The sequence below is a fragment of the Mastomys coucha genome, unplaced genomic scaffold, assembly GCF_008632895.1.
Source record: "Mastomys coucha isolate ucsf_1 unplaced genomic scaffold, UCSF_Mcou_1 pScaffold5, whole genome shotgun sequence".
Taxonomy (NCBI): Eukaryota; Metazoa; Chordata; class Mammalia; order Rodentia; family Muridae; genus Mastomys; species Mastomys coucha.
In genome coordinates this window covers 113775892-113788805 of record NW_022196911.1, presented here as the reverse complement: position 1 = coordinate 113788805, position 12914 = coordinate 113775892, and the positions used below count along the sequence as shown (strand labels likewise).

The window sequence follows — 12914 nt, the reverse complement described above, 5'->3', positions numbered from 1 at the left end:
GTCACAGAGGGATGGGGGATGGGAGTCACAGGGGAATGGGGGTCATAGTGGGATGGGGAGATGGGGTCACAAAGGGATGAGGGTCACAGAGGGATGGGGGCTGTACAGGGGAGAAGAATCTGCATTACGTGTAGTTGCTTAAAGCATTGGTGGCTAACATTTAACTTTTGGTTTAATTTGTGTGGTGGCGGTGGGGTAACAGAACAGCCCAGAAATGCCCCCATAAACTGTGGCCGAAGGCACTGTGCTTCCCCACATACGCTCCACCTCCCCTCAGAAACCTGTTGGCGGTTGTTGTTGTTGTTGGTGGTGTGTGTGTGTGTGTGTGTGTGTGTATGTGTGTGTCATACTCAGGAAGTCCATCCCCACAGCACTGCACCCTATCTAGGCATCTTGGTCAGGTTAGTTGTCTCTGCCCCTTAAAGAATTAAAAGGCAGCCAGGTGGTGGTGGCGCACGCCTTTAATCCCAGCACTTGGGAGGCAGAGGCAGGCGGATTTCTGAGTTCAAGGCCAGCCTGGTCTACAGAGTGAGTTCCAGGACAGTCAGGGCTATACAGAGAAACCCTGTCTTGAAAAACCAAACCAAACCAAACCAACCAACCAAACAAACAAAAACAAAAAACAAACCAAACCCAACCCAACAGAACAGCAGCCAGGTGGGGCGAGACATCCCCAACACAGAAGTGGGTAGCATCCACCCCATCACCCACAGCTGACTACACTCAATCTACAGCCCAGGCCATGAACTAAGCTATGTGGTTCCTAGGGCCCCTGTGGGACAAGATCTCTTATGTGTCTTGCAGCCTGGCTTGGAGCCAGGCAGTGGTGGCGCACACCTTTAATCCCACCACTGGGGAGGCAGAGGCAGGCAGATCTCTGTGAGTATGAGGCCAGCCTGGTCTCCAGAGTGAGTTCCGGGGCAGCCAGCATCACACTGAGAAACCTGGAGCTGTTTTTCTTTGCATCTTCCTGCTTCTCACTGATATGCCACAGTCATAACGATGCTCATCAAGGTCAACTGTGGATGTTAAAGAGCCTGTGCGAGCTAGGAGCTGGAATCCCTCAAGTCACAAAAAGACACTTTCAAGTAAAAGAAGCAGAAAACAATAAACAGAGGAAGGCAGCCACAGAAACAACCAACCAGGCACATCCCCAGGAAAGGGCTAGCTGCATCTTCCAGGTCTCTGGGAAATACTGACATGAGGGGAAATCTGCCTGTTTCAAAGATTCAAGGGCCCAGGTCCTGCATCCAGATCTGAGCAATCCAAAAGCAGGAGCTGCTGGGCCCTCAAACTTGGGTGCTGAGTGTTCCCAGGAAATCATGGCCTCCTTCACACAGGAGTGGGGTAAGCCCATTCGCCAGGGACACACGGCCCCACAGGGGGGAAGACCTCCGGATAGACAAAGGGGCTGAGGCAGTGCGGGCTTCTATAACTTCCTGCACTACCTACCCCTAAACCTCCAGGCCTCTCGGGGGCTAGCTCCCCCAGCTCCTGTAAACTAGGAGGAAAGAGGTCTCTGCTGACTTAGCTAGATGGAGAAGCACAGTGAGTGAGGCCAGATGGAGAAGCTGAACCCGGCACAGTGAGTGAGGCCATCTCTGCCCCTCCTTTTGAATCTGACAGTGAGCCTGGCCGGGGGCTGCAAAGTCCTCCCAGAACGAGACTGGGTCACATCCTATGTGTGGGTAGATGCTCCAGTGCACTGTGAAGTGCATCTGTGGGTCAGTGGAAGGAGGAGGTCGCTGTGGCTCCCAGGGCAGCCTCAGGACTCTACAGGAGATGCACACGGGCCAAGTCCACAGCTCACCATACACGGGGCTGAGTCCACAGCTCACCATGGAGGGGTTTGGGGAAGCAGCTGTGACACCCTGAGCATCAGCCTGAGAAGGGCCTGAGTGTCCCCAGGCGAGCAGGAAGCAGGCAATGTCTGAGGGAGGGTAGTGTGGGAGTGGCGCATGGGATAGCAGCTTTGAAAGTAGCTGCTAGGGGTGGGGGGACACCCCTGACCTTTCTTTACTTGTAACATCTCCATGATCCAGGGACCCACACTTCCCAAGTTCTCCTCTGTCCCCTGAACACGTCCACACTGCCAAATCCTGAGTGGCCCCTCCCTCCTGCCTCGAACCAGAGCTACCTTGGCTCCGGTATTGTTGAAATCTTAGGGCCCCAGGCATCACCTCTACCTCAAGCTCTGGGACATGTTACCTAAGATTCAGAAACTTCTGCAAGACCTACCTTCAATGCTTGGCTCTCGTCAGCAGCCGCAGCCCAGGGCACTCAGACTTCTACTCTAAATTCTGTGCGGATGGGTGGGACCATCTTCACTCGCCCCCAGGAAAACCTCACAGAGCTGTAGCCCAAAGTAGAACTTGGAGGTCTACTTCCCTACATGTCTATGTCCTGACATCACATATATCCTTGGGGCGAACGTCGGGACTAGATCTCACCGCATAGCGCAGGCCAGCCTCAAACTCATGGCCTTCCTGCCCCTTCCTCCCAAGAGCTAGGGTGACCGTCATGAACTGCTTCAGTGTCAAAGCCTGTGGTGAGTTAGTCTCAAAGCCAGCAAGATGCCAGAAGGTCACAACACCAGGGACAGCCCAGAACCTTGACCCGGGTCTCCTGACCCACAGTGGGTCTCCCAACCTGACCCACAGTAGGTCTCCCATCCTGAGCATAGTGGGTCTCCCAACCTGACCCACAGTAGGTCTCCCATCCTGAACACAGTGGGTCTCCCAACTTGACCTACAGTGGGCCTCCCATCCTGAGCCCAGTGGGTCTCCCAACCTGACCCACAGTAGGTCTCCCATCCTGAGCCCAGTGAGTCTCCCAACTTGACCTACAGTGGGCCTCCTATCCTGAGCCCAGTGGGTCTCCCAACCTGACCCACAGTAGGTCTCCCATCCTGAGCACAGTGAGTCTCCCAACCTGATCTACAGTGGGTCTCCCATCACAAGCACAGTGAGTCTCCCGACCTGACCCACAGTAGGCCTTCCAACTTGACCCACAGCGGGTCTCCTGACTGCCCTGCAGTACGTGTGACCGTCTGCTCCTTCCTTGCTGTCTCTCCTTATCTTCTCAACAGACCTTTGTCAGAGCCAAACCAGGCGCCCACTTCTTGACTTTAGGCCTTCCGGCTTAAGCTAATCCTATTTTTACAAAGGTTCCAGGCTTTACACAGGATGCTTCACTCTCTGGGAGCTGAGCCCCCCTACTGTCTGCCCTCAAGAGTTCCCAGCATCTTTGGGGTGCTAAAGTATAAGAGTGGGGGGGCATCCATGAAACCTGGATGAAGAATACACAGTAGAGAACGTCACTACTCTTCCATTGTCTGAGGAGACTTGGTACATGAGTGGCTGAACCGACAGCCCAGGGTCCAACTCTCAGGGATCAGCCTCCACCCCTTACACCACATCCACTTACATGCAGATGTAAGTTCTGCATTGGCCGCGCTCCAGAAGTCACCAAAGGAGGAAGTCACACCCTCCTAGACACATGCCATGGAGATGCCATAGAGGTTCACTGGGCCCCAGGGAGCCCGGCCAACCTTCCCACATGGAGATGGAGACACACAAGCAGGCCCTCTGGTTGCGAGAGCCTTGGCTCCTCTCAGGGCGGCTCACTGGGGGAATCTCATCCGCAGCTATCCTCTAAGCAACTGTGTACATTAACCTTGACTTATCCTCTCAGGAGGAGGAGGAGGTTCTGGGCTGGGGAGTCGGCTCCCTGGGTCAAGGCCTTGCTGCACCATCTCGAGGATCAGGGTTGGAGCCTTCATAACCTACAGCCAAAGATGGGTGTGTGACACTAGTAATCCCGGCCTAATCCCAGCATGGGGAGGAGGGAGGTGGAGTCTTGCTCCTAGTATGCAATCCCAGCCTAATCCCAGCATGGGGAGGAGGGAGGTGGAGTCTTGCTCCTGGCCAGCCAGAATGGGTAAGCTCCAAGTAAAAAGCGATGAGCCCTTATGTCAAAATACAAAGAGATAGCCCCAAGGTTGACCTCTGGCCTCCATGTACACATGAGCATATCCCCTCATGCATGCACACACACACACACACACACACCTCAGGCACCCCTACAGAGATCTCAGCCACCAAGCTTACAGTCACCCAGTTACCAGGTCAGCTTGTTGTGGCTCCACACACACACACACACACACACACACACCTCAGGCACCCCTACAGAGGTCTCAGCCACCAAGCTTACAGTCACCCAGTTACCAGGTCAGCTTGTTGTGGCTCCACTTAACCCAGCAGCAGTGACTGGGAGAGCAAATACTTATACAGAGTTGGTGGGTATGTACTAGCCACAGAGCTCAACAGCTTGGTGCCCTCTGTCACCAGGTCAGCTGCAGGTGAGCCAGGATGCAAAGTCCTCTGTCCCTACTGGCATCCGCTACTCCATGTCAGGGCCATGCCATCCCTCCACCTCCAGTCACCAGGAACAATGCTCACTCCAGTCAACGGGCATCAGGCGTCTCAGAGCCCAGGACAAACGGGCACCCCCTACTGTAGCAGGAGGCACCTCTCCAGCTCAGTGCTGCAAAGGAGACACACTCCTGTCCCCCAAACCTTCAGCTCCCACAGGGGTCCTCGTGGCCTTGTTAGTACAATCCTCTGCCCTTGGAAAGAACCTGTGAAGGTCACCCAAGAAGCACTACTTTGGTTCTTCTGTGCATAAGCCCATGTGTGTGCACTTAGGCATGTGTGCATATATGTGGAAGCCAGAGATCAACACCAAGTGCCTTCGTCAATCACTCTCAACTTATATGTTTGTTTGTTTTTAATTTGGGTTTTCAAGACAGGGTTTCTCTTGTGTAGCACAAGCTGTCCTGGAACTCACTCTGTACACCAGGCTGGCCTCGAACTCAGAAATCCACCTGCCTCTACCTCCCAAGTGCTGGGATTAAAGGCTTGCTTCACCACTGCCCAGCTCCTTATTTATTTTTTAAGATTCCTTTTATTGAGAGATGGGGAATCTTACCATGCAGCACTGGTTGTCCTAGAACTCACTATGTAGAACAGGCTGACCTTGCAGAGATCCACCTGCCTCTGTCTCCCTTTTGAGGACTGGGATTAAAGGTTTGCATCACCACTCCCCGGCCTCCATTTATTCTGTTATTGTGGACAGTTTATGCACCTGAGCTATGTCACAGATGCAGAGGTCAGAGGGAAAGTTGCAGGAGCCCTTCTCTCAGCTATGTCCGTTCTAGAAACTGAACTCAGGTTGTTGGTCTCAGTGGCAGGCAAGTGCCTTTACCTGCTGAGCCATCTGGCTGGCCTTTCCACCTGAATTTTGAGACAAGGTCTTTTACAGAAATTGAAGCTGTCCAATCAAGATAAGCTGGTGAGCTTAGGCATTCTCCTGTCTCCACTCCCCCTACTACACCTCTCTAATGTGGCCTTTGGAACTCAGATCCTTCTCATACACACACACACACACACACACACACACACACACACACATCTGTCCTCTTTCCTTAAAATTCTCACGTGGGAGAAAGGCAGGGAGAACAGAACCGTGCAGGCCCCTGAGTTGGCCTTGGTGAAACCACAAAACATTTGGACTAACGTCACACAAAGCTAGTCCCCAGTCATTCAAACATTAACCAAACGGGCACCTATGTCACCCAGAATGGGGTCACAGAGATCGATATATCTCAGTGGCCACTAAGAAGGGCAGACAGAATCCTAAAATCACCACTTTACAGAAGGGCCAGCCTCAGCACATTCAGGGCCAGACCTGGCCAGTAACCCCCTCTAACACAGCAAAGGGGTTCACTTCCCGACTGGACCAGGCCTGTCTTATCTCCTCCTCCAGTGGTGACAGGTACCTGGAGCAAGGCCTGGGAGATAAGATAAGAGATCCTGGAGCGCTGAGCTCTGAGTACATTCCACTGTGGAAGGACAGCTGTCCCACAACCTCTGCTGACCAGGGCATGCTTGGCACCCAGCGCCCAAAAGCAAGGTGGAAACCCTGCGCAGTGCCACCCAGGAGGCAAAACAGGAGGCATGTAAGACCAAGGTCAGCGTGGGTTACAGAATCGGACTTTGCCTCAAATGACCAACAAGGAGACTGGAGCTGTAGGGTCAGTTGGCTCTCCTAATGTGGACGAAGCCCCGAGTTCGGTCCCCAGAAGTAACAGAAGTACAGGCCATCCTTGGGTCTATAGGGAGTTTCGGGCAAGTCCCTGTCTTAAAAACTCAAAGAACAGGGTGAGATGGGAACCCACAATTATCAGAAGCAGGAAGACTGAAGACAAGGGTGCCAGGAACTTCAATCCTCATGTGGCCGGCCAGCAGCAGGGATTCAGAATGCAGCCTGAGATACTCAAGGATGCCCTCAAACTCTTGGCTTCAGGAAGATGCTAAGCAATTAGGAGGGGGTGGAGCCTTGGGCAAGATCCAGCCACTGCACACAGGTTAGGACAGTGCTTACACCAGCCGCCCTTGCTCCACAGCCAGCCAATTGTTCATCTTTAAACAAAATATTTAACACGCATGTGTATGCACAGGCACATGCATAAAGTTCAGAGGACAGCCTACAGGAGAGGGTTCCCTCCTACCATGTGGAGCAGATAAAACACACACCGTCAAGATTGGCAGCAAGCATTTTTTTTTGTTTGTTTTCGTTTTTTGAGACAGGGTTTCTCTGTGTAGCCCTGGCTGTTCTTGGAACTCACTCTGTAGACCAGGGCTGGCCTCGAACTCACAGAGAGCTGCCAACTTCTGCCTCCCAAGTGCTGGGATTAAAGTCATGACAGCATCTTTACCTGATGACCATCTCACCAGCTCTAAGCCTCTGTGCCTTTCGAGGGCTTTTGCACTGAGCTGCACCGGGCCCCACCCCCCAACTAGGTGCCAGTGACTTGGGGACAATCAGGTGGTGAGCTCTGTTGCAGGGGTGGGTAGTAGAGCCAGATTAGTGTACAGCAGCTCCGGGGGGGCTGCAGGAAGATGAGATCGGGCTCCACAGCCCTTAGTGCAAAACTCTGTTTCCTGGGCTCACAGCCTGGGGTGCTGTGTTCCTCAGGGTGAGTGACAGAGAACAGAAGGGAAGAGGCAGGTAGGCCCACCCAGCCCTCAGGCACCGAGGTGGGCTCAGCGTGCAGCCAAGCAGGCCGGGTAGAGACTCCCATCGGCTGCGGAAACTTGGCAGGTGGAGGTCTAGGGTGTGGAGTGCAGAAATGGCCACCTCCCCAGATGCAGGTAGGAGCCCCCCAGCCCCACTCCCCTCACAGAATACACAGCATGCCACTCTGCACAGCAGCCACCCAGAGAAGTCTTCCTTGGGAAGGAGTCCAAGGCTGTGCGGCTCCTGAAGGGCAGGTTGAAGGGCAGGTCGCTACCTGCCCAAGGAAAGAGCGGGCGCTCAATAAACAAATCAAAGCTTAGCGCTGGAAGGCAGAGAGTGTGTGAGAGCCCTCAGAGCTTACCCAGAGAGCTAAGGGTAGAGTTGGATGGAAACTTTTCAGAAGACCAAACTGGAGGAATTGGGACCCTCTGGGCGGGCCATTTCCTAAAGCTCAACTGGCAATATTGGCCTAGTCTATGTGGGGGGAAGGGGGATGGTAAGGACGGACAAGGAGGCCGGCCTAGCCTCTGCCAGTGGCCACTGGGGTTTTGCCTACATGCATTAAAATAAAGCTGTTCTTCCCACACACAGGGCCAGCAAGTGAGAGAGGAAGCCTAGAAACTTCCGGGGTGGTGTGGGAAAGCCAGTAGAGACGGTGCTGTGTGAGGAAGGGAAGGCCGGAAATGGAGCTTCAATGCTGGCTTCCTAGAGACCTTTGACACAGGCAGAGAATCTGTGCTGCCCCGGGCTGTGAGGCCCTCTCTGTACAAGGGGGCCTCAGCCCCAGCAGAGCCACCCTATCTGACAGGAGCAATGACACAACAGGAAGCTGGGGAGGATATTGTGGCAGGGAAGGGAGGGGGCGGGGATTTCAGGCAATAGCACTGTGGTTGCCCAATGGGTAGAGAGAGGGCTCCTGATCAATGTCCCGGAGCTGAAGGGTAGTGGATCTTCAGAGGACTCTGCAGGCCTAAGAAGGTCCCACTTGGATCTGGCATGGAGACTTATCTCACTCTTGTGCCAATCCACACTGGGAACCCCTCCTCCTTTCTGGAGCCAGCTTCCGCCAAGGTTGTTACCACCCCACATACAGTAGGTTCTTCTGCCTACCAGCTGAGCTGTCACCATGATGACCCACAGGGGCCACACCTGGTAGACATATGAACATGCTCCAGTAGATGTAACAGAACCTGGGATGAACCAATAAAGAATGACCAGAAACTGAAAGAGACAGCTGGGTCAGTGACAACTCAGGTCCCCAGAACCAAAGCTTAAAAGGGCATGGTGGTACACACCTATAATCCCTGCACCCAGGAGGCTGAGACAGTAGGATTGCTGTAAGTTCAAAGCTGCTTTCTACAGTTACCTCGTACCCTGAAAGATGCCCAAGAAGAGAAGGATGAACCACCTTCCTAAGCAGGTCTTGGGTGGAGGCTGGCTGCCCATCCAGAAGGATTAATAAGCACATTTTTCCTATTTGCTGAAAAGGAGCCCCCTGGCTGCCAAGGGAAACTGGGTAAAGTGAGCGACAGACACGTATAAATAAATGCCAAGGGCCCCACGATGCTAGAAGCCATCAGTGAATGAGGGGGAGCCTACGTCATTACAGGAAACCCGTCTCTGCCGTCCTCTGGGCTTTCCACATGAGATCTGAACCAAATTCCAATTCTGTCCAGTACAGAGTGGCCAGAACCCACTCCTGGGCTGCTTCCGGGTGACACATTTTTCTCTAAGAAAAGGAATCTCACACTTCTCTAGGGGAGCAGATCTTCCCTCCAGACCTCTCACCAAGACTCGGCAAGTCCTTTTCCTTAGAACAGGGTGGGGGTGGGAGTGTGCACAGTAGGTCAGAAGCTCAGGCAGTCTCCAGGAGGGGAAGGCATTTTGCCTCTGTCTGTCTGTACATGGATGCAAGTGACCATTCTCTGTTCTGGCCCCGGTCCTCACCTCATCTCGGCTGGGCTGCAGAGCCTGCTGTAGGACACCGTTTGCCCCTGGCTTTTACACAGAACACAGGTTCCAACACAAGGTTCCAGAAGGCAGACACCCCCATTGCACATTCTCTAGCAAAACAAATGCATACCAAACCCCCACCCCACCCAGCAACACCCTCCTGGCTCAGCACATCACCAAACCCCAAAGCCGACAGAGAATACAAGGGTCCGATGGTGGTGTCCCACCACAGTGCACCCCTGCGGTCCCGATGTACCACCCTTGTAACAACCCGCAGAAACTAATTTCCAGCCAGCGTTGGAAGCCGCCCACTATTAGAAGCTGGTAACTCTGCGGAGAGATTTTTGCAAGAAGCCTCCAATACACCTCTGCTCCTGCCCCGGCTGGAAGTCAGAGAGCCCCTTGCGGGGGCAACGTGCTGCAAGACACTCCTCACCACTCGGTGGAGTTGGCCAAACATTCACAAAGAGATAGCTGTGATCACACAAAGCCCCCTTTTCTTCTATTCTGCGATCGAAAATCTGGTTCCCGCGTGGAGACCCGGCATCCCGCCGCCTATTCTCCCAGGAACCCAGGGCCGGTCTGCCAACCAGAGCCCCAGGCCCCGGGGCTACCCGAATCCCAGCCCCAGTGCACCCATCGGGACCGGCCAGGCGGGCCCCACCACCTGGAGGCCCCCGGAGCAAACTGTGAGGGGCTGGAAGAACAAAGAGCGAGGACTCACCCCAGCAGCTGAAAGTCGGGCTGCCTGGACGCTGGAGAGCTGCGGCCCGCCCACCGGGTCACATGGCTCGGAGCCGAGCAGAGGATCAAAGGGGCTTTGTGGCCTCGAAACAAGGAGCCTCCCAGAGCGTGGGGCAGAGAGGTAGGAGGGCTCAGGACGGCCTGCGGAGGGAGGCTTGGTGGGGAATTGCTACGAGGGGCAGGGCGAGGGGACGAAGAGGCGGGGAGAGGCGCACCGGCTGCAGGCGACAGCAGCAGGGCAAGCCTGGGGATGAGAGGAAAATGACAGGGTATCCGCGGAAGCGCCGTTACGTAGAGAAGTACAGTATGGTCGTTAGAGCCATGCAGCCCTAGCCTTTAACCAGTGTTTGCCCAAGTCTGTGCCAAGCCAGAATCACGGCACCCTCTTCCCAGCCAGGATGGTCTTCCATTGATCCTGCACATGGTACCCCGGCCTGGCGCTACCCCAACCCGGTCAGATAACAGGCATGCACCTTGGTCTTCCCCCAGCCTTCTGTGTTTTGGTAGGCCCCGCCCTCTCCCAATGCCCCGACCCCCATAGGCTTCTGGGCAGCTGAGACAGCTCAACCAACTTACTTAAGTGGGCTCTGCTGGCTTCAATCAAAGGAGGGAGAAGCAAGAGGGAAAGCAAGAACCTGGGGCTGCGCTGGGTCCGGCTCACCCTGACTCTGCGCTGGAGCCTCAGGGACTCCGGTAGTGTTCTGGCGCCTGCTTCTTCCCACTGTTCCTGATCATCCGTGGGGGCTGGGTAGCGAGTCAGTAGTCTCCTCCTCCAGCCCTTCGCAGGCCGTATGATGTTCTGGGACCCTGGGAGTGATGAGCCAGGGGGTCCAAAGGATAGGAGAGCAGATACTGCTGGGGCTGGGGCGGGGCTGGGCCTGGATGCTGGGATGCTGGGATCTGCCAGACCCTATAACCTCTGACCTGGGATGAGTCACTCCCAGGCTCAGGCATGGCCACAGTGGCCCCAGGCCAGCTCCCACACTGGGAGTGCTGGGGGTTAGATTCGAGGTTTGCTTAGAGCAGGAGCAATTGTTAGGTCAAGGGGAGAGGAGCCTTTAGTAACTCTGGAGGGGCCTGGGGCCAATGACAGATTTCCCCCATGTGACCTCCATCCCCCAGTCTGCAGGAACAAATGCCCCAAGCCTCACCCTGTGTGTGCACACTCTTGCTATCCCACCCCCAGCCCAGCTCTGCCCTACCTACCAGGCCTCCAGTGTGTGCACACTCTTGCTATTCCCCCCCTCCCCCAGCCTGGCTCTGCCCTACCCACCAGGCCTCCAGTGTGTGCACACTCTTGCTATCCCACCCCCAGCCCGGCTCTGCCCTACCCACCAGGCCTCCAGTTCCTCACGCAGCATCTTTGGAATCTGCCTTCCCTGTTTGGAGTTCATACACCAACTCCAGTCACAGTTAAAGGAGCAGGTCCATTCAAACCAGGAAGCGCTCCCCCTCCACCCATCCCTTATCACCAAGCCCTGTCAGTTCAGTAGAGGGACTCCTATCAAGCCATGTTGACACTGCCAACTGCCCTACTGGCCCTCCTTTCTAGGAGCACAGGGCCTCTTCTGAACCTTTATGCTTAGACACCCCATATTCTGGCTGGTGGGCCCCTATGCACAGCTCCAGCGAGCTTTCCAGGTTGCCAGCCTGGGCGTAGCATATGGTACCCGGTACATGGTGACTTTGTTTAGCTCTGTGTCTCATTCAGCACCATCAAATGGGGGTGGGGGGGAGTCCCTCCAGAGCATGAAGGGGACAGAAACTCTCTGAAGCTTCTTCCCCAAGCAGGACATCCCATCCATCCTCAAGGAAGTAGCCTGGCAGACGCTCAAGTGCCATCAGACCCTCTGGCACAAAGCCCAAGGTGCAAGTTACAGATGGACCCTTAAACTTCGGCTACCACTGGGGGCAGAGGGGGGACAGGAGGGACCACGTGGCCCGCTTTAATTGATCTTACAGAGCCAAAATATTATCAGTTCAAGATGTCACCAATGTGAAAATGGCAGAGATATTTCACATACTTCTTCCTTTCCATGCTAAGACACTGGAATCCAAAGAACATCTGATTCCCCTGGCACCACCCTGCTGAGACCAGCCCCTTACTGGGGCATTACAGTCCCGTGTGCCGGCTAGGAGGGCGCTGTACCCTGTACCCCATTACTCTTCTAGTTCAGAGCCACTGACTCAGAAGTCTCCTTGGAGACCCTGGTCACTTCTAGTACCAAGTCTACAAGCCACACCTTAGGTGTGGAGAGGACCCAGCTCATGAAACCCACGCCTCCTGTGGTGGGACCGGAGAGATCGTGGTTCAAAGCACATACGGTTCCCCCAGAGGAAGTTTGGTTCCCAGCACCCATGTCAGACAGCTCGCAACTGCCTGGAACGCAAGCTCCAAGGGGGTCATGTGCACTCATGTGCATGGACCTATGAACACACAAATACTTTAAAAAAAAAAAAATCAGTCAAGTGGTTGGGGATTTAGCTCAGTGGTAGAGCACTTGCCGGGGAAGCGCAAGGCCCTGGGTTCAGTTCTCAGCTCTGAAAAAAAAAGACAAAATAACAACAACACCAACAACAAAAATCAGTCCAACAATCAAATGTTTTTAAAGGGTATTGAAGACCCAAGTATAGTAGAGGGTAGGAGGAGCAGGAGCTCAGGGCCGGCCTCAAGTTCTTGAGAGGCCAACCTGAACTAGGTGAGACCCAGTCCTTTCAGACAGGGTTTCTTTGTGTAGCCTTTGTGATGTCCTGGAACTCACTCTGTAAACCAGGCTGGCCTCGAACTCAGAAATCCACCTGCCTCGGCCTCCCAAGTGCTGGGATTAAAGGCGTGCGCCACCACTGCCCGGCTTGTGTTTGGGTGTTGTGCCTTCGTGTATGCCTGTGCACTAGAGTGTACAGTGCCTTAGGAGGCCAGAAGAGGGGGTCGGATCCCCCTAGAACTGGAGTTATAGATCTCTCTCTCTCCTCCTCTCTCTCTCTCTCTCTCTCTCTCTCTCTCTCTCTCTCTCTCTCTCTCTCCCTCCCTCTCTCCTCTCCCCCCTCTCTCCTCTCCCCTCTCTCTCTCTCCCTCTCCCTCCCCCTCTTCCTCTCTCTCTCCCTCTCTCTCTCTCCCTCTTCCTCTCTCTCTCCCT

At 54.6% G+C, this 12914-nt stretch overlaps 1 protein-coding gene across 5 annotated transcripts in view; it reads right to left on the bottom strand.

Annotated features, from left to right (window-relative positions):
• Septin9 (septin 9) overlaps positions 1–12914 on the bottom strand; it is a 176297-nt gene that overhangs the window by 24293 nt on the left and 139090 nt on the right. The window contains exon 1 of one of the 5 annotated variants that reach the window (XM_031354331.1): positions 10354–10496. The exons of 3 other annotated variants lie outside the window; for them this stretch is intronic. The gene's annotated coding sequence lies outside the window, so the exon portion shown is untranslated. Of the gene's footprint in view, positions 1–9757; positions 10012–10353; positions 10497–12914 lie in introns of those variants that run through there. One more of the 5 variants, XM_031354329.1, reaches the window with a different exon arrangement.